Here is a 22,502-nt window from a genome sequence, read left to right as displayed (position 1 = left end):
GGAAGTCTGAGGCAAGTATGGGACTAAACCCCAGCAAATGTAAAGCCATAACTGCTTGATTTGAAGTGACGCTTTTCTGTGTTTGGTTTTCCCAGCATTGCAAGCTGGGATGTTTGCCATTGGAAAGTCAAAATGCCTGCAAAAACAAATGCCCAGTTTTCAAATATCTGGTCTGTATCATTTATTTTTAATACTAAATGTGACATAGTGTAATGTTCTATCGATTAAATTAAACTGCACGGGTGAAGGAGATAGCATTTCAATCGAATTCTTAGATGAAAAATGAGCTGCGCGTTGCAGCGTTTTCCTGGCAATCGGCTAACGTCCTGATAGATGTTGGCTGACTTCACTTAAACAGCTGGATCCTTGCAGCCATCAAGCTGTGTCTAAGCAAGGGGTGCCCCACTCAGGAGAAAAGGTTCTTGGGCCTTTTAGGAATAGGGAAAGGATTTCTTGGTTGGTCAAAAGATTTACAGATTGATTTTTTTTCCCCGTGATTGACATCTTCTTGGAGACCTTGCACGCTTGTGTGTGTGTGTGTGTGTGTGTGTGTGTGTGTGTGTGTGTGTGTAGTCATTATGATATGCTTGCACAGCTGTAACAGAGGTGCCGAAGAGACGCTTTGTATTCAGTTCTGCCACCCTTCCCAGTTGCCTATGAAAGACGAAACGTATTCACGTCATTGTCTATTGTTTAAAGATGCTCTTGTGCAAGACTGGGATCCTAATTAGAATAAGATATACTGTGTGCTTGTATAAATGTGTCAAAATATACTCTATTGTTATGTATAACTAAAAAGAAAAAAAGTTAAAAAAATGCTCTTGTGTTTGGGTCTGGTGTAATTAAAATATAATGTGGTAGGAAGGTGCTAGCCAAATTTAGGACCCTGAGGGGACTTTTCTGGTAGAATAGCAGCAGTTTGAAGAGGAGATACATTTCTTGCATTAGCATAATTTATTTTGTTTATTATACCCACAATGTGGGACAACAAGTTTTTTTACAAGAGATTTCTATTTCTGAGCAAAAGGAGTACAGGTGGGGTGAGAATCTCATTATTGACTCTTTGTCTAGAAATTTTTTACTTAGAAACTTAAGTCAAGATGAATTACTTTCTTTTGGAACATGATGATTTTAGGGAGGTAGAGATATTGGGAGAAATTTGGTGGAATGAGGTCAGTTGGGGCCCAGCAGATGTGCTCCTTGGATTAGAAGGTTGTAACTTATAAGTTTTTGTAGCTATGCAGCCTGGGCACAGTTCCCTAGGGAAAGACTAAGACCTGAGATCCATCTCTTAGGGACATATGGCCAAAGACAAAATGTAACCTGGAGAATCTAAAGCAAGAGTGCTATGGGAAGGGAGCACCAAAGGTCTGCAAGACTTAGAAGATGGTGCATCTCTCTGGAAAGAGCCCAGTACAGGTGGATGCTGTGCACAAAGTTCAAGAGACCATTAAAGGAGGCATGAATTGCCTTGGGAGGAAATCAGGTGTGTGTGTGTCGGGGGGGGGGGGGGTCCCAGCAGTATGAAGTAATATATAAAGCACAAAGGCCAAGAGATACAGATGCAAAAAAATATCACCAGTGAACAGCAGCATCAGGAAAACCTAGAGTGGTCAGGGGATGCACTGGAACCTGAGCTTAAATAAATTCAGAAGTAACCATTATAAACATGGACTCCAGAGAAAAGACGATGCAGAGGGAGCCATAGAATAGATTATGGCACAGCTGTATTATAGAATATTATGAAGCAATTGAAAAGAATATATACATTGTTTTGTATGAATGACAGATATGTCTTAAGTGAAAGCACTATGTTCTAGACAGTCTGCTGTGATCCATTTGTAAAAAAAGGATGGATGCGTGTGTGGGTATGTGTACAACCATGTGTATATTTATATGCATTTAAATATAATATTTTATATACATATATACATATGTACCATGTATAAAACATTTTTAGAAGTGATCAGAGATACATGAGTGGCAATTTCTCCTAGGAGGTCAGAGAGGGTCAGGCTGGGAAAGCATAGAAGAGAATAAGAAAAATGGGACTTTAAACTTTATCTTTTTGTATACTGTTAGCATTTTTTTTTTCCATGAGTAGGTGTTACTTTAGTAGTGATAACAATGATGATGATGAAGGCAACAATAAATTGCAAAGGAAGAGAAGAGCATGTATGTTGAAACCTTGTTTCTAGCTAATCAAAGGAAGCTAGAATGATTTAACAATTGCTTAGTGACAAGTAATTCACCCAGCTGGGTGCTACTCATTGAAATGTGCCCGAGGGGGGACTAAATTAAGTATGAAGACAACTTGAGTATGATATACAGTATTTTCATCCCTCATAAATCCTTTTCTTTCCAAAGCCCTGAGTAGACAGCTCAGAAACACACCCAGAGCTATTGGCTAAACTGTCACCTGCTACCCTTGCTGCAGCCTAGCCGAGCAGGCGCTTAGGCAGGGCCCTGTTGATTCTGCCTGGGGTGTTACTTGCCACACAGATTCTGGCTACACAGTGTGCTAGGACAGGGTCTGTGTCTGGCCTGGCCTTACATGGGAGGGTATACCCTGCCAGCTCAGCAGATCACTGAAAAGGGACGGGAACACAACAGAATGCTTTGGCAGCCCTATTATCCTTGTGACTCAGGAATGTCTCATTCAATACATCAATGGGCTGCTGTCTCCCCTTCCAGTGGGGGAGAGCAGGAAAGACTTGCATATCTTCTTCAGCCTGAAGAAGGGAGGCACTTCCCAAAAGCTATTCTTGAATGTCTTCCTCTTGTGATTATAAGGGAGGAGGCTGACTGGGGCTGGGGGTGGATAACATTTCAGCTTCTGGCCGGGCTAGCAGCCCGAAAATCTTTTTTTTTTTTTTTTTTTCTTTTTTCTCCCTGCACCATATGGATACAGGAAAAGTATAAAGGATGTGTTCCCTGCCCTTGAGGAATTTATAATCTAGTTGGGGGGCAGCCAAATTGCTGCTGGGCAGCCTTGAATCAGCTGCAACATGAGCTGGTGAGATGTGGCTTGTACTATCCCAGCAGGCCCCAGCTGTGCCCTTTCCTGGGGGTCCAGGCCTAACCTCAGCCTGAGGCTGCAGGTCAGCAGGCTGCAGGGAGAGGCACTATCTAATTTCTTTTGTTTCATAGCATTGGTTTTGGCCATAATCATAGGAATTTCTCAAACTAAATGCTTCTGGTGAACAGTCTCTGGTTCAAGTTCACAAGCCACATCATTAATCATTCATAAATGGTTGTAGAATACCCTTTCCCTTGCCAGAGAAAATACAGAGTTGTAAACATGCAAATAAAGGCGCATCCCAGCACCTAGATAATTGATCCTTTTTGTGGTCATACAATTTTCAAAATTGGAAAAGACTTTAGAATTCACCAAGTTAAGCATTTGTGTGTGTGTGTGTGTGTGTGTGTGTGTGATTCTGTATTGAGGATTGAACCCTGGGCGTCATGTGCTTGCTAGGCAAGCACAAATTTCCAGGCATGAACCCTATCATTTTAAGTTAGGGATCTAGAGGACAAAGGCACATGTTCTGTTGATGGCAGACATTTATTAAATAGGTCATGTTTTCTGATTCTCAAACCTATATTCTTCCCCATGTTAGAATTTGGGAATGCCTATTAATGTAGATTGAGTTCATTTCATTTCAATGCATTTCCAAGGATGAGTTTGTGTCATTTCAGTGTATTTCAAAGGAGAAGAGATGAATTTCTAAGTGATATCTTGATGTTTCCTTCTTTATTATGTGACTACCTAATGTCAACATGAGGAGTTGAAAAATGAAAAGTTAATTCATCTCTTGTGTTTCCATCGCTGTCAGATATGAGAATCGGGAAAAGTTGGGCTGAGCTGAAGATGAGGCAGGAGAAGGAGGCTCAGATCTGCAGATTAGATGACCTGTCAGAGCAAGTTAGTGCCTGAGAAGGGTTTATAGGTAGGAGAGAGGGAGATAACATGTAAGTGGAGGTGGGAGAGGGCAGGCCTGCTGCAAGGAGCAGAGACCTATAAAGAGAGACAGGAAGACTCCAGTCCAAAAGGGACTCCTCAAGGCAGGGACTTGGGAATGACACAAATCCACAGATACTGAAATGGACAGCTGAGTCTAGGGCCTTGCTTTTAGAATTGGGCACAGAGCCCTACCTGGATTAACAACAAGGTTGATTACATTTTGAGTCTCGAATCTATCAAGCCAGGATTCTTTCATGTCCTCCAGACCATGAATGCATTCTGATGTGAGGCTTAAGTCAGCAGAGGGGACCAGGGAGCCAGGCTGATCATTGTAGAAGGTAAGCGGGAACAATGACCGGAATTTGGGAAGGGATTAAGAGGACCACAGAAAGGATCAAAGGTATGCAAAAGAGAACAGGTTCAAGGTCAGCTCAGTAAGACTTGCCTTGCCTGACTCTCTACATTGAAATTTCTAAAGGAAAGCTATCAATTAAAATGGCTATTGGTAAAGTACAGAAAATAGAAGGCAGAGTCTAGAGTGGCTGTCTAAACACCATCCAGGGAAAAAGGAGCAAATCTTATCCAAAAGACTTGGAGTCTTTGCGTCTTACTCTGGTCTAGGACTTTGGTGGAGATGAAGGCCCATTTAGTGAAATATTTGAATCTGAAATATATGAATTGTAGAACTTTCTCCCCTAACCTCCTCTGGTTCCCTGCCTTCCAGGCAACCTTCTGAATAAGATCTAACTTCTCATATATGCAGGATATACCATCCTCTGTGTAAAAAAAAGTCTTTTTTAAATTGAAAATTAATGAATTGACTTTCTGATATATATATTGGCCTCTGTGAGCTTGGTTACTGTGAGGTTGTCATTAAAAGATGAGTCCATTCCTGATCCGTTGTCAAGCTGTGTTTGACTTTGTAAGGCTGAGGGCCAGACTCTAGTCTGCACAAAACTCTTAGTGGCGACTGCTTTCTCTGGAGGTGGGTGACAGCAAAGGACTGTCACGAATGCTGTGATAAGGTGTTGTTAGAATGCTCACGGCAGGGTTGGGGGATTGGCAAAGACAACTCAGAAAGGGCATCTTCTTAGCAGGGACCCAAAGGTCCCTGTTGGAGTTGGGAAGAGTGTTGTAGGGAGAGCATGAAGATGATACAAGAAGTTTAGGAGGAGTATGAATTGGGAAGGTGAAGATTGCAAACGTGAAAATGGCCTTTCAGAAACTTGGCTCTGAAGGGAAATAAAATAAACTGCAAAGGTAGTTAGAGAACCAAAGTTTTCCCTGAGGCTCCTGACACAATGGACACTTAGCATGCCTCAAAATGCTGGCTCTTTTCTCCTCCAGGTTGATGGGTAGCAGAGTCCTCCTTGGAGGGTATCATCCATGGCTTACCCAGTGATCAGTGGAAAGGGTTGTTTCAAATTCTTGAAGACCAAGGGATTTGGTCTTTGCCTCCCACTTTGTGAATAGTTGGTTCATCACTTAAAAAATGTGTTGGCAATTAGTAGATCTGATAGCTAATCTGTTTAGCAATCTGGTTGCTAAATATAAAGAAAACAAATGTTTTTTCTCCTTAAATCAGGGGGGAAAATCATATTGAATGAAAGATCAAGGGAGGGCTTAGAAAAAGGGACTTCTTTTCTTGAGTGAGGCTTGCGGCACCTGTGGGAATGGCTTGTCATCACTGCATGCTCTGTGCTGCGAGGTGACCAAGTGAAAGATGTGACAGAACCACAGTAAAGAAAATGAGGACCGTGTCCAGAAGTAGATCTCTGTACCTCAATGCCCCTTCCAGGGAGATGGGAACACACGGATGTATCTGGCCAGCATCCATTGAATTATTAGCTCTCACATACACACGGAGTCAGATGATACAGTCTGGTAATGGTGAGAAGCCAGGCGGCCCCCAGGAAGATCACAGGGAGTGCTTTCCTTCTCATGCAGCTTGCTGGCAGAGCCCTGCACCCTTCTTTTTTGAATCACATTGACAAATGTCCCCCAAGGAAATTAACATTCCCATTGCTACTGACTCATCTGATAGGAACAATCAGTTCACAACCCGACATGTGGGCCAACCCACATGGCCCGTCCACCAAAAATTAGAAAGTATATTTTCCCCCATATGCTAATGAGTGATGGGAAGAAGGGAGCCGTTCGTCCCAGCCCTCCCCCTTTTTGTCGCCATCAATTGACCTACATTCTTCTGATGTTCTGGGAATCATGAATGAGCTAGACATCGTAATGGTAGCATGCTAGAGAAAAGGGGAAGAGGAAAGGAGTGAAGAGACATTTTATCATCCAACATGTTTTACCAAAGGTCACAGAATAAGCCAAGGCAGAACACTTCCAATTGCAGAGGCCATCATTCAAGGAAAGATTTTAAAAAAATCTTGCCTGGTTGAACAGGGCAAAAATTGAAGCAGGGCTTATTTATTCACATGTACCTGTCTGTCCCTTTCACTAAGAGTATTCTGGAACCCATTAGAGTTCTCTATGTCATAAGGGACTTGCTGGGTAAAGATAATATGTCTGGGCCAAGTTGTATCTTTAACTAGGAAGGATAATGATGTGGTATGTGTGGCGTTTAGCTTACAAACACATAACTTTCCTAATTTGCAGCTCTTATTAACTTATTGTCCAAACAAAATAAACCCATCAATTGGCTTTAACTGAAGGTAGCTTATTTACTGACTTCCTTTCTCCTCTTCTCCTGACATAAGAGATAGATATAATTTAAAATGAGGATTAGAAATAACTATTCTGAAATCCATGTAATTCTGGCTTTGCTTCTGGTAAAGGTTATTGTATAATTAGTTGATTCATAATGTACTTTAAGTATCATATCAGAAGACAGAACCCTTTGGAAACAAATGACAGATGATCTACAAATAGATAACCTGGCAATGTAAACATTAGTAGGGGGAATTCATTTAGCGCCTGCTAACAGCATTTGATTTAATTTTGCTTATCTTTTATCAGATTTTTCATGTATAAGCCTAAATGATAAATGATAATTATCTTCGAGGCATGTGGTATGATAAATCTAAAGACACAACGATATTTTCTCATTTTTTTACTGTTTCAGTTTTTGTGATTATTTATTTATTTTTGGCTGATTGGTTTTTTTACAAAAAGCTCATGAATTTTTGCCCATAGTTCACTTCTTGAGGAAGTACCATGATTAAGTTCTTAAAAATGGATAGGTTGGTATAGTTAGCAAATGACAGTCAACCATCCATGATGTCTGCATATCAGTCTAATAACATTACAGTATTGGTTTTGAACATCTGATTCTTTATATTTGCCATTTTCACTTGTAGAAATCTGAGTTTAATTTATGATGGTTTATTTCCAGCCAATTCCACTAATGTTCCAGGATTTTTCATACTATGTATCATTTGATATAAATTATCATAAAGCTTTTATATTTTTCAAACACTTCAGCAGTTTTATGCATTGAGTTTGTTATTAAATGTCATTGTGTCACTTTATGGGATCCTATTTGAAGACAGTAGCTAGGGAAAGAGATGAGAAACATTTATAATTTGACCCCAAATAAACTCAAGGGTAACATACAACTGAGTAAAAGACAATTATAATTTATTTTTTTTTAATAAAAATGGAAGCCAAAACAAAACAAAAAGAAAATCCAAAATCAGACCAAACTGAAAAAATGTACTTGGTAGTCATTTAGTAATCAGATAACAGGTTTTATAAGTATGAAATTCTAGACAAAATATCATGTACTGAAACAAGCCTTCCTATATTTCACTGTCATTTAAAGGCTAGCTCAAATGTCCCTTTCTCCACCTCTCACATAGCATTAGGGACTCCTGTGACTGTATTACCACTGCATTTTGTTCATATACATGCTTGCTCTCACATGTTCAGATATTAGTTTATATGATTGGCACCTGCTAAGACTGGTCTTCATAAGGAATAAGAACTTTTTTCTGTCTGTTTTTCTGATGTCCAGTGTCTCTTCCTGATACATAGAAGGAACTCAATCACCATTTCTGAAATAATAGTTTATATGACTTCTGGCCTTGGGATATTAAGAATTTCATCTTCGTTACAGAAGGGAAAGATCTGATTAAGTCTATTAGCAACCATTTTAGTGGTTCAGTGGCAGGATAACTGGATACACATACAGAAGATGGAGTAGAGATCTGGCCTGAATCTACTGTAGTAATGCAAACCTAGGAATTTACACAGTACCTGTATTGATTCCTTTTTCAGTTGAAGCTTTTCTAGACTCAAAGAGACGTGTAAAAGAAATTTTTTTTAAACATGGGAAACTGTTTCCCTGAATATTTTGGGTATCCTTTCTAAGTTGTTGCAGCTGGTCCACTCCCTAAGAGGAGGCAAATGAACCATATTTAAGTTGGGTCTGAGAACAGCAGTGTAGACAATTACCACTGTAGCCTCCAAGGGCAGGAATAGCAATACACTCTTGCCCTGAAATATTTCCCAAAACTCATCCCTTCATGGTAACATACAGAAAATAGAAATTTTGGGATATGGTACTATCTTTGCAGTTGACTCTTTCAGCACTTTCAAGCACTCGATTCTGATTTCTGGGTGTATACCCTTCAATTGAATCCTGGACTGATTTTTTTTTTCTTTTCTTTTTGCGGTGCTGGGGACTGAACCCAGGGCCTTGTGCTTGCAAGGCAAGCGCTCTACCAACTGAGCTATATGCCCAGCTTCAAATGAATCCTTATTCCAAAATCTGAGAACCTCCATGTTAATCTAGTCCTTATCTTTAAGCAAATAAGATTGCCAACAGCCCTTTCAGGTAAGGAGAATTCTGAAGATTTGACAGCACTGCATCATTCACACTGGGCTACAATCACCATTGCTCTTTTTCAAGGTTGACTCCTGACCTTAGTCCCTCTATGTCATCCCTCCCTGTGGTCTACTCTCAGTTTGCCTCACTAGTCACCTGCTGGATTCCTATAGGCATTTGAGGTAGGTAGCAGTCCATGCCTTCTATCTCTGACATTCTTTCCATATGATGGTGATTGTCATTCATAAAATAATATTTATGCCTCAGGTGATCATACTGAAAGTGAGAGAATCCATTATCGTGCTTCTTGTCAAGCTTGGCAGGAAGTGCTACTCTTTTATTGTTTTTCTTTATTTAAGGAGTAAATAAGATAAAGAGGAAGCCAGGCAGGGTAATCCATGCCTGTAACCCCAGCTGCTCAGGAGGCTGAGGCAGGAGGATTGAAATTCCAAAGCCAGCCTCAGCAATTTAGCAAGACCCCTGTCTCAAAATAAAAAATAAAAAGGGCTGAGGATGTGGCTCCGTGGTTAAGTATCCCCAGGCACAAAAGAAAGAAGAAAGATAAAATGAATCTATGGTTATGACTGTGTGTGAGGGTGATGCAGTTTCCTAACTGTTGATGAAAGCCAAAACCGCAGAGAGAAATAAATGCTACGGGTATAGAGAAGATGGAACTGAACACAGTATTCCGGGCAGGTGTCTGTCAAAATCACGTCAAGGGTCCGCTGGACCTTCTTTTGGAAGCTTTCATTCTCCCAGTCCTGTCTTGAACAGAGATTTACCTTGATCTATTGCCTAGTTGCTCCCCACTCACCCCCTCCCGGCACAAAGAAAGAAGACAAAGAGAAGAATCAGTGGAGCAGATATGCTGGGTTTTGTTTCTACAGCTCTATCTGAAACCTAAAAGATACACTTTATTTCTGCATGACATACAAATCACTTTGATCTCTTTTAGAAATGGACTATTATGAGAAAAAGACTTATCGGCCAATATTCTACTTCTTATTTAAGTTACAGTAATTACCCTCAATATTGAAAGAGAATAAAGAAATAGTTTTAAATGACATACAGGCTAAAAAGAGGTTTTAGTAGGAAAATGGTCAAAATGACTTAACATTTTGAAAAATCCCATTCTGACCTTATCCTAATGCACGTCATCAGAAAATTAAATTTGAGATGCATCCCTTTGTGACTGTCTTGCTTTCAAAGGACACAGGACCTTGAAAGAGACTCACAGGTTTTTGGTTTAGTCCTTTCCAGCTGAGCTGGAGGCGGGAGTGCAAGGGGAGGGCAGGAAGTTGAAGGGTGGGCGTTTCCTGTCCTTTTCAGTGCCTTAGTCTGGTCTGTAGCTCTAATACAGGAGGTGAGGGGGCAAGATTCAGATGGATCACCGAAGGAAAGATCACGGTTAGGAAAGCTCACTTCTAAGGAACCTTGCAACTCAGTCAAGGAAAAGTTTTAGTCTCTGCACTGAGGAGGTAGCCTCTGTGGTCAGCAGATGGGCATGGTTCCGATGGGGTTATGTGGTGGTGGGGAATGGTTTCCAGAAAGTCTGGATGGAAGAAGACAAACCTGTGGGGAGAAGGGAGGATGGAGACAGTCTCTCTGTTTTTCTGGCTGTTACTGCTAAGGGAAAATGGGGTGTTTGTTGAGGATCCTCGTGACACATTTATGGGCAATGGCGGTGGTGAAGAATGGCGGCATTGGGAGTGGGGGGCCTTGGGCCCATGGAAATGTGCCAGACAGACCCAGCTGTGGCTTGGCATTGCCTTTTGGTAAACCACGACCTTGTCATAAAAGTACTGTGCCCTGAAGCCTTGAGGACGGCCAGCTGTGTCAACATGTTTTTCCTTGTAACTTTCGTGGTTTTGAAAATTAAAATTGCTTCTCCTTGTTACAAAAGCATTTTTTCATCTTTTAAATTATAAATGTTAGAAAGTACAGGTAGAAAAAGAAAATGAAAAGCACTCATTTCAGTTATGAGAGTTAAGCCCTGCCAACTCTTTGGGGTGGAATATACTTTCTTCCCTGGTACTGCTTTGAAATAGTCTTGATTTAATAATGCAGTGTGGACAAATTCTATCAATAAGTGCTCATCTAACTTAGGTCTGAGGACATATCCATTGGCAGAGAGCTTTTTCTCCCCAGAAGGTGAAATTTTGGGTAGGGGGAGACTCAGCCACCTTCCTATCCCTCCCACGGGGTGGAGTGTGGGAGGTGAAGTAGAGGTGAAGTGGGTTAAGTGATGAGCCTAGGAGAAGGAACGGGACAGATGTTTCAGGGTCTTCTGGATTCTCTCCAGAAAGAACATGACAGAGGGAGGCTCTTACTGCTTGGTCCCTGCTAGCCTCAGCACTTAGTCACATCACTGTTGCTACTAACCTGTATGCAATATTTTGCTGATTCCTTTCTTTCAACTTGGATTGGAATGCCAAGTGTGGTGAAGACCTTCCTAACTATGAAACTGTGGGTCACAGTATCAGGCCCTATATGACATTTTCCACACCTGCAAAATTCAGAGACTATGACCAACACTCTTAAATTTAGACTCTCGGGTAGGTGAACCCTTGGTCAGGTTAGAAAGTTGGAAGAGATGGCCACTGACCTATGAAAAGCTACTTTGGTGGTAATTGAAGATAGAGATCTTGGCTCTGATCAGGTCACAAAGCCCTTAGCAAAAAGTTGAGTCCAGTATTGGGATGTTTGGTTTTATTGCCGAACAGGTGAATGTTGGGAACTTCTAGGCAGATGTTCAGGATTATGCACTGGTTAATCATATAAGCAAAGTGTTGGGATGATTATTTTCTCTTCTGCAGAGACACTATTTACTACAATGGGATCTGAACCACTATAAGGTAGTTCTGTTGTCTCCAGGTGAGGTAGGAAACTTGGGATTATAAAGAAAGGGAAAGTTTTTCCTCTGGGACATCCCTTGGCTGTCCATCCCCTCTCCCCATCTCAAAGGCCATCACCTTTGTCTGGACTTCTCTCCTCTTGCCAGGACTATTTATTGGGCCCTGACCTCCAATTTTCTGATAAGTTGATCTGTCCTTGGATTAACTTCCTATTAATGTAAAGCTCACCTGAGTCCCTCTTGATAGTTTTGCACTGTGAAAAGAATATCCAGTCTCTTGTTGTAACATTCAAGGGTTTCTAAAGTCTCTCTCAAATTAATTAATCTATTTTGCATACTTTTGAGCACCTGTTATATATACCTCAGGCAGTGAGGTATACCTGTTATACATACCTGAGGCAGTGTGTACTACTGAGTCTTGTTTAGAACTGTTTCTCTAAGGTCTCTGTGAGTCAAACTTAAGACACTCCCCCTCTCTGTTTCTGTGTCTCTGAACCCTGACACCCAGCAATCCTTATGGCTACAATCCTGTTTCTTCAAGTCTCCTGATTAAAATCCCTTGAGACAGTATGAATACCACCTCCTCTGCGAACCATCCAGCAGGAAGCATTGTTTCTCTCTTCCAAGCTGTCTTAGATGTTAGTGTCTTCCTGTTTTGGTTGACACCCTGCATTTGAGTCATTTCCGAATATGTATTAAAATCTCTCTATTAACCAGTATACTTTTTGAGAGTAGGACATCTTCTGACTTATCTTTCTTTTCTTCTTTCCTGGAGGATAGCAAAACACAATGATTAAAAATTTGGGGTTGGGAATGTAGCTCAGTGGTTGAGCACTTGCCTAGCATCCATGAGACCCCTAGCTCAATCCCCAACACTGGAAAAAAAAATTGGTTGGATAAATCTGGACCTAAATGTTGATTTTACTAAACTGATTGGATGCATGACATAAGGTAAGTTACTCATCATCTGTAAAATGGAAATGATAGTTGGATTTATCTCAGAAGTTCATTTGTGAAAATTAAATAAGATAATCTGTGTAACAGTGCTTACCACTGTGCCTAGCACAAAATCAGTGTTCAGTAAATGTTGTAACATGTACAGTTAGAACACAGAGCACCTACTCATTCTTTGCATACCTCTGGTTCTCAATATGTTTGGTAAATAATGGAATTGACAACTGGCCTCTTAAGCAGCTCAGTAATCATCTTTAAGTACTGTTGATGCAAAAATGAATCTTACTGTATTAATCTATATTTATAAATTATTGTTTGGGAAGTTGAATGATCTGAAAAACCAGATTCTTTCTTCATTTGTATCTTCTTTAAATAGGTTGTCTGACTGTATCCTTCTTACATGTTACCCTTGTTTGGATATTAACAGTAAAAACAACAATGCCAAATAGTGACTATGACATGAGTAAAACTAGTGTCATCTCCTTAGAATTTCTGTAAGAAGCTGGTTGCTTCTGCCTGAATTTTCTACTGGGAGAGAAGTCAGCCTTAGGAAGAGCAAGGCCCTTCTGCAACTTTGGAGAAATGACCACTCAGGCAGAATAAATACAGGTCTCTTGATGGAACCTAGGCCCATGATGAAGCTGAGCCCCAAACACCTTCTTCCAATTTGTTTTTGTTCCAAAAAAAAAAAAAAAAAAAAAAAAAAAGGCCTTGTGAAAAATACTCAACAGTTTTCACTAATGGTAGAAAAATCTGCCTCTGTGTCCTGTGAGCACAGGGGAAGTCTGATGGGTACAACCAAAGATTCTGCTGATAATGGAGATGGCAATGTGACAAACTCGAATCAGGGACTCAGTGTCAGAGTGGAAAGGGGTTTAGGGGGACCAATCCAATCCCTCCATTTAAAAATGAGGAGGGGTTCAGGAACGAACATCATCTGCCTCTGGCAAAGGGCAATATGACATGGTGGAAGCCAGACTGATGGAGGCCTGCCACAAGTTGGCTGTGGGCACCAGTTAATGACTTGCCCATCCTGTGCCTCAGTTTTTCTTTTTCATGTAAAATGGGCATAAGTGTACTTAACTCATAAGGGTAGAGTGGGCACAAGATCACTTTATGTATATAAAGCAGGAATCAGTCCAACCCATAGTGATTATCAGTAAATGAAATTGCTAATTTTAGTGGTAGAAAAGAAAGGAGTTTTTCAGGCAGGTATTTAAACAACAACAAAAATCCAAACCAAACCAAAACCAAAACAAACAAACAAAAAGCTTTCCTTTAATGTAATATATTCGTAATAACTTTCTTTCTTCTCAAAATATGGTGGTTTAGAAAATACACTCACACTGTTTTAGTCACTTTGTTGCTGCTATGACTAAATGATCTGACCAGCACAATTATAGAGAAGGAAAGGTTTATTTGAGGGCTTACGATGTCAGAGGTCCTAGTCTATAGAAGGTCTGCTTCATTCCTTGGGGTGCAAGGTGAGGCTGAACTTTATGGCAAAAGAGTATGGAGGAGGGAAACAGCTCACATCATCAGAAAGCAGAGAGAGAGAGAGAGAGAGAGAGAGAGAGTCTCTACTTTCCAGATACAAAATACACACTCCAAAGCCACACCCTACCACTTCAATTAATCCCATCAGGGATTAATTCACTGATTGGGATAAGACTCTTACAACCCAATCATTTCTCCTCTGAACCTTCCTGCATTGTCTCACATATGAGTTTTTGGGGGACTCCTCACATCCAGACCATAACAGACATTATCCTCCACTGAAAGAAGAAAGTAGGGTTACCATTGATGCCTGGAGAATCGCAGTTTGGGTATTTCATGGAGGTGCAGACCAAGGTAGGAGGAGAGGGGAGGAATTGACTGGGGTTGGTATGTTACGTGGGCTGTACCTCTGGTGTGTTTTCAGAGACCAGAGGAGAAGTCTTTGTATCAAAACTGTTCTGGTGTGATGGTCCTTAAAGTCCTTTGGACAAATTCTTCTTTGGGCCATTCATGGCTCTCTCTGTACAGTTCTTATTTAACATGAAGACACTTGGCATTGGAGTCGGGGGTAACAGTAAGTGAATAACATATTAGCACGAGGCCTGAATTAGTTTAGCCAAGGCTCTGAGGCAAGTATTTGGTGCCAAAGGAATACAGAAAAAGGAAGGGTCCAAGTCCATCTTTACTACTATTTCAGTTTTGCCTTTTATCTTCTAGGACTTGCAGAGCTGAGAGTGGGACAATGAGGGCACCAGAGGCCTCCTGGGGTCTGGACTTGGCCTGGCTTCATGCTGAGCAACTGCTCCCTGACTTAAACCTTGGTCAACACCATGCAGTTGAGAACATGATGGCTGTTCCTGAAGCTCAGAGGGCCTGAGGTGCAGAACAGTCCCCTCACTGTTCCACTTTTTTTTTTTTTTTTTTTTTTTTTTTGGGTGCTGGGGATCAAACCCAGGGCCTTGTGCTTGCAAGGAAAGCACTCTACCGACTGAGCTATCTCCCCAGCCCTCACTATTCCGCTTTTACTGCTTGATTGCTACAACGTGTGATCTGTGAATAAATTCAAATAGCTGTTTTATGGTGCACAAAATGGTCTTTTAGCCACCAGAAAGGTTTAGAAATGGAGAGTCTTCTTGCTTATTTATTCTTACAGTAAATTTTAAAATGCTAAGTCAATGCATATTCTAAATTAAGAATAGAAAGAAAAGGATATTAGGGTGAAATTCTGTATGTCAGGCTCAATCAAGAATTGGAATTGTAAGGGGAGATTTAGAAACATCTGGTAATGTGTTATTAATAAGCTAGTAGAAATGAATCAACAATTTCAATTGAGAAATGTACTTTGCATAAAATACTCAATAAGAAAGAATGCATAATATATATTTTTCATCACATAGAGCAATTTTCCTATCTAACCATTTTTAAACTTACCAACTAACCAGGAAATTTATACACTGTTGAAGGTTAGATTAAATTTATAAGCAAAAAGAAAAATCCAGAATTTTTAAAAGTGTTATGTCTTGTATAGCTTACAAATAAATTATACCATTAACTGTAGCACGCACAGAAGCAGAGAGCAGAAATAAATCAGTTCTAAATTCTTTGAAGTGAAACAATTGTTCTTTTCTACTGATGAAAAGAAGGGAATCTGGGCACAGTAGTACATGCCTATAATCCTAGTGACTTGGGAGGCTGAGACTAGAGGATCACAAGTTCAAAGCCAGCCTGCGCAACCTATCAAGACCCTGAGCAATTAAAGACCCTGTCTCAAAATAAAAATAAAAAATACAAAAGGGCTGGTGATGTGGCTTAATGGTTAAGCACCCCTGGGTTCATTCCCTGGTACCAAAAAGAAAGAAAAGAAACTCTAGTCTTGTACACACTGGAATGCAATGTCTAACTTTTGAATTTTTATGGTTCTTAAAAGTAAGAATTAACATTATGTTTGGGGCCAACAAGGTTCAATGTCCTCTAGTGGAAAAATCAATCTAAGTCCTTTGTGGTACTGGTATGCAAATGAGGATGAAAAACAAGAGTTAACATTTTTAGAATATTCCCTGTGGATCAGGCACAATGCTAAGCACATTCTGTAAATTATGTCCTTAAATCCTCATTTTACAAATGGTGAAACTGAAGTTTAACAATCAACTTACTCAAAGATATGAACAGTAAACTGGACATCTGTAATTGGAATCCATTCATCTCTGTAGTCCACGCACTGAAGTCCACAGGCTTGTGCTGCCCTGTGAGGGCATTGGAAGAGAACCTTAGGTCAACCCGGTTCAGTGTCTTCTTTCTACATAAGATTAAATGAGACCAAGGGAGAGAGAATGACTTGGGCCAGGTCAGATACAGGCTGGTGTCTTTCCTGAATCCACATCAGCTTTCTCTTGGTTTAACAAGGAAATAGCAAGACAGTGCCCACCCACAAAGGGAATTGGGTACTGTGTGCACCCTGAAAGGGATTGGCAAAATGAGGAAGGCATAATGAGAACCAAAAATCTGCTATTTTTGGGTCAGTCTCGTATAAGAGTCAATTTCCTTTCTCTGAGCCAGACCAAAATCATTAATGGCAATAGTCAGGAGCTAATTAGTGGGTTTCACATAAACTTCTTCTATTTTGTTTTTTTTAGTACTGGGGATTGAACCCAGGGGCATGCCCCAACTGAGCTACATCCCTAGGGCTTTTTGTTTTTTTTTTTTTTATTTTGAGACAGAGTTTCACTGAGTTGCTCAGATTGGCCTCAAACATGCAATCCTCCTGCCTCAGCCTCCACAGTCAATGGAATTCCAGGTGTGTGCCACCATGTCTGGTTTAACTTTTAAATCCCAATCAGTGTAATACTCAAACCTTACTTACATGAGACACACATTTCTTTCCACCCCTTCTGCTTAAATATAAAACATTCTCAGTGTCCAAGTTGACTAACCTTTGTCAACATTTATCCCTTCCTAAGCTGAGCTACTTGTTTGTTAAACCAGAAAAGCATGAGTATGTAATCATATATGCATACATACAGATGTGCATGTACAGCTACAGCTAACTTCTGAAAGAGATGTGGAGTGTCCATGTTCCCACATGGAGAGGTGCCCTGGTCTCAGGGCTGAGAACGTGGGTGAAGCTTATGACCTTACAAAATTTTATCCAGCCTAACCTGGAAGTTAACCTTACTACCCTCTCTGGGCAATTGTCCTGGTCCAGGCAATCTTATTAGACATAAACCAGGGGTATGTCTGCTTTTCAAGAGGATGAAGTGATACAGCAGGCTCCTAAACAAACGAAGATTCATTCTTTCTAGTGCACAACCCACAGTTACATTGGCAGAGCAAAATCTCATATTTTTGGCATCACTTGCTCAGGCAAATGACTCTAAGTTATGAATGTTTTCTATTTTTATTGGTAGGAAAAACAATATATAGTGACTGAAAAAAACTCATGTATAAAAGTTGAGTTTCTAGACAGGAGGAAGATGTGGCAGGATATTGAGTGTAGTGAAAATTGTTTCAGAAAGAATGTTCTGGAGGGGGATGGTAGGATAGGGCAGGTGAAGAGTCCTGTGTTTGGGGACAGCTAAGATCATGGTCTTGGTTGTGGAAGCAGAGACAAGGATTCTGGAGTATATGACCTATTGAGGAGGTGTCCTTGAGAAAAGGGACACAAGAACGTGGGGGAACCAAGCAAAGAAGAATGTGCTTTCTGCTGGAGTTAAGCTTCAGTTTGGACTTATGAGGAGCATTGGGCAGGCAATTGCACCACAGAGATGGCTGTCCCTTAAAACACAGGGTCAATTTTTGTGCCCAGGGTAGTCAATCATTAGCCACTCGCCTTCCAAGGTAAAGCAGCTTCAGTTGGGCAGAAGGTGATTCTATTAAAATGTGCACAGCTGTGTGTCTTTTGCAGCCAACAGCCCAGAAGCTGGGGGCTGGGTACATCAACCTGGCAAAAGGAATAGGGGCAGGCACCAGAGCAGTCACAATGCTCAGGAATAACCCAGCTGCATGGTGTTGAGTTTGTGTCTGACCAAAATTATGCTGTGGAAGAGGGTTATGGGGAGATTCTAAGCAAATAGACTTCAGAGCAGACTGCAGCAGCTGGAATCAGCCAGCCCGTGATAAGATACAAATTCCCTAGGTGCTGGCAGTGAGGGCCTGAGCTGCTTGTAGAAATCAGGACTCAGGGAGACTTGCCTCCTCTTCTCCTGTTCTTGAGGTATGGTCTATAAGACCCTTGTGAAATCTGCTTAGCTGCTAAAGGGATCCATATTGTTTTGGGATTTGGTAATTCTTAAATGTTTGGGAAGGGGAAATGGAAGATGAAGTGGGCAATATAGAGGTTCAGTTTTTCCAAGAACTCTGGTGGTGCTGGGAGGATAAGTTGGAGGCGGGATGAAAGATGGAGTTCAGAGTCTGATCTGGCCAGTTTCATCTTTGGCCTTCTAAACAGAGGCCTAAATTTTTGTTCAGGTTGAGTTCATTTTCTGGCTACTTAATAGCTTTATGGTCTGGGGCAAGTTGCTTAACCTTTCTGTGCCTCTTTTTTCTCTACCAATTAAATAAAATGAGATTGATAATAGCTAATTCATAATTACTGTGAGCACCCTACAATATATTTAAAGTTTTTGCATGTAATCAGTGCCAATAAATTGGATTATTATATGAGATGTTATTATTAGAAATTAATGGATTTGGTTAGCAGTGAAAAATTGAAAATTTCTCTTTCTCCCCATCCTCTTCTTCCTTTCTTTAACTCATATACTTTGAATGGGTTCAGATTGTAGTTTGATGTCTAAACATAAGGGGAATTTTAAAAAGGAAAGAGAATTCAGAATGTTGTAAAAGAGCAGATAATCAACATATATTTTTCCACATATGTTATTACATCCAATGTGTGATTTTCTTTTACTCTGAACGCTTGCATTTGTGAAACCAGTTTGGGAGCAGTTAGGGCCCAGGAGATAAAACAGAGTTGAAGTAAAACCTTGTTGGTTACCATGTAAAGGGGCTGGCAAAATTTGACTTTGAATTAGCCTAGTTAAAAGGAGCTTGTATTTTAATAAAGTAACAATAAGACAGTGTAGGCAGTTGAGGAATGGGAATTGTTTTGAATTACATACTACTTGGGGGAAAAAGACCTGTGATCAGAATAACAAGGTTTTACTGTACATTGCATATTGTGTGAATTCTGCTGTCTCTTAGAAATACTCTTTATGTCTTGAGTCTTTTATGATTGTTGTGCCATCCAGGGAGCCACTTAGTCTTTGTGTTATTCTGTTGTCAGCCATAATGAAATAATTGGGATGACAATTATTTGCTTGTTTGGTTTCAAAAGTTTTCTGTGTCTAATTTTGTCTATTGTCTGCCTCATGGTACCATGGTGTGATATATCATGCCTGCCCGGATTTCAAGAACAACAAAAAAAAAAACATGCATTTTTTTTTTTTTCCTGGGAGAATGGTTCCTTAAATAGAGTTTAATAGAGATATATTAAAAGTACCATACTGAGCATTCAAAATAATTGCAGCCATTTGTAACTCAAATAGCTTAGACATACCAAGTTGGTGGACAAGGTCATAATCTACTATGGTTGGCCGTAGTCTAATTGTATAAATTCCAAAACTCCAAATGAAAATCAATAGATAATGAGAGATAGGTTGGAGGTTGGACTTATTATAAACTTGTTAGGAAACGTCCGCTTGAAATACAATAGTATAAATTGTACCTACTCCACCTTAGTGATTCAAATGGCACGTTTTGATTGTGAAAACTAAGTAACTCTGACTCTTTCTCATTACCTAACCCTGCCCAATGATTATAAAGAATTAACAAAGGGTTCAGTAAAATAAGATGTGGATCAGAACAGTGATGGCTGTCACCATTACTCTGCTTTATAATCTTGGCAGGAGAGGATTTAACCTGGACCATCCTCCGGCCTAGGATGGCACGCATTGAAAGTGTTCCAGAGCAGTTTTGAGGAGAGTGTCAGTTATGTCCCAGACAAACCATTATTAAGAGGGGTGTTTTGAAGTCTTGTTTTTAAATGCAAACTACTGCTGTTACTTTTACAAATTTTTATTTGTTTTAAGGGGGGGCATGGATAATAATTCTTGTTTCATAGATTTATATTATGAGAATAAATGAGACAATACAGATAAAGACATTAAGTCTTTAGCACAGTGCATAATATAGACTCCTTAAATGGGAGTTTTGTATTATTTTGCAATTCTTTCAGCCCCTGCTACATTTCCCTACATGTGCCTCATCTCCTAGCAATTTGTGAACACAATCAGGGTCAGCAATTCTTGGCTGTAGATTGCAAGGAATGGGAACGCCTGCCCTCTTCCTCAAGCTTTCCTAGATTGGCCTCTCATCTGTGCTCCTTGGCCTCACTCTGAGGTTTGGTAGGCACAGATGGAAAAGAGCCATTGGTTGTTAGAAATGTCTAGCAGAAGATGATGGAAGGGTTTGACCTTACATTTTGTATCTGAAACAATTGCTCAAATTTATCATCTTAGGAACACATGTATATGTGTAAACAGATACATATATGGTGCATGTCAGATATAGTCTATAGGAGAACAAAAAGTCTTGATGAAAATGAATAATTCAGCTGATCATCCAGATGTTTTAGCTATATGGCGCCACACAGCTGGTTGATCAGAAAGAGCTAGCTTGTTGGTGACTTGCAAATAAAACATGTAGATAATAGACTCTCTCCCCCTTTTTTTTTTGTTCCAGATTTTTGGCATCACTTAGATATAATCTAAATGATATGGCAACATATGGTAAAACCTCTCACATTCAAAAGCATGCAAGCAGCTAGCTAACACTTTCTACTAAAAAACTTGCTCATAGGTATTTTGATGACTCTAAAATCTCACAAAGCACATCATTTGAAAGAAATATGGCAGCGAAAATACTGCCTTCAAAGCAGGGGTATTGAAAAGTGTCAGGCAAACATTTTTAACCTTGTGTTTGTGCTCAGTCTGGTCAAAATAGAATAGATTTTCTTTTATGGAAATAGTTTTAAAAGGGGCTAAAAGACAAAGATTTAATGTTAGCAGGAAATCCTTCAGATTTATCTAAAAAGCTTTAAGAATTTCATGTTTGGCATTCTCATTGAGTGAGCATTTTTGTTTCTTGTGTTCAGTTCAAAGGGAGCAATTTAATGTTATGCTTTGAAATTAATTACTGTGGAAAGTCTATGTATATTTGATGTAAAATAAAAAACAATTTGGACAGGAAACAAAGTAAATGAATAGGAAGCTAAAATAAGCACCCCAGCAACACATGAGAGGTGGGAGGTAGTTCATTTTTAGTTTTTCAGATCACCAGTAGATTAGTTTCAATTTCTAGATCCAAATTGTTAAGTGCCTTTTTCCAACCCATGGAATGATTGAAATTGAAGAGTAAGATGAGAACATATTGTGCTGAATTTTTCATTCCAGGTGCAGAGTTTTAAAGAATTAGGGAGTCTGAAGACCAAATGGGATACAGAGGACATCAATTTAGGGTTGCAAATATAAGTGGTCCCGGCCCAAGCTGGCAAAATAAATGCCCAGGCACTATCTGTTAGTAGAGAAGGCTACTATCTGTTGGCACAGATCATGAGCTCTAGCCGATTGCTGACGTACAAAAGGCTAAGACCCAACAGCATAGGCTACTCTGAGATTTCAGGACTATTCCATTGTCTGGAATTTTATGTGAAAAATTTGAAATGTGTAAGTGCTTTGTGGAAATTTCTGCAGTTAAGTTGCTTCACTGGGAGTTAAACCTAGGATCATCTATGAGCACAGCTCTCTACCCATGATAAGTTTCAACAAGGCCTGGTTAGGTGAATCCTATGGATCCTTGATTGTCTTAATAATTTGACAAAATGCCAGTATTCCCGACTTTTTCACTAATTCTTTACTCAACAAACATTTGTGTTGGTATATCTTTTTCAATGCTGTCTACATTTTTCTTTGTTCTATATGTTCATCCGAAGTTACTTTTCTTCACCTCTATATTTCATATTATCTCTTTGTTGATTAAAGTTTCCAAATGTGCTTTATTTCACTTGACTTTTGTCTAATTTTTATATATAACTTTTACTCTTTAAACTCAGTTTTTGCAAGCTCTGAAAGAATCTTTAATTGATAAATCTCCACTATATATTGCTATGCATTTACTGGAAGAACTACAACATGAATTTATAAATCTGGATCTTATACTAACTGGAGTCAAAGAAGAGAGTGGTTTGACAGGAAGGATGCCCCTAGTTGATCCCCACAGAGAACGAGGAAGATGCTCACCTTTTCTGAGCCTTGGGTCTTAAATTCAATGTAAGAGAAGAGGTCTTACCTGAAGAAGCGGGGTGGAGTGGGGGCTTGGGGGTTCTTAGGAAACCTATTGACTGAAGCCAGGGTAGGGCCAGAGTGGCCATAGCTAAGTTCTTTTTTTCA

At 40.0% G+C, this 22,502-nt stretch overlaps 1 long non-coding RNA gene across 1 annotated transcript in view; it reads left to right on the top strand.

Annotated features, from left to right (window-relative positions):
• Nucleotides 1–22,502, top strand: part of LOC306670509 — a 354,071-nt gene that overhangs the window by 261,465 nt on the left and 70,104 nt on the right. The window lies entirely within an intron of this gene.

The sequence above is a fragment of the Sciurus vulgaris genome (genome assembly GCF_902686455.1).
Source record: "Sciurus vulgaris genome assembly, chromosome: 10".
NCBI classification, from domain to species: domain Eukaryota; kingdom Metazoa; phylum Chordata; class Mammalia; order Rodentia; family Sciuridae; genus Sciurus; species Sciurus vulgaris.
Note: the sequence above shows the minus strand (reverse complement) of the source record. Positions and strands in the feature narration are given on the sequence as shown.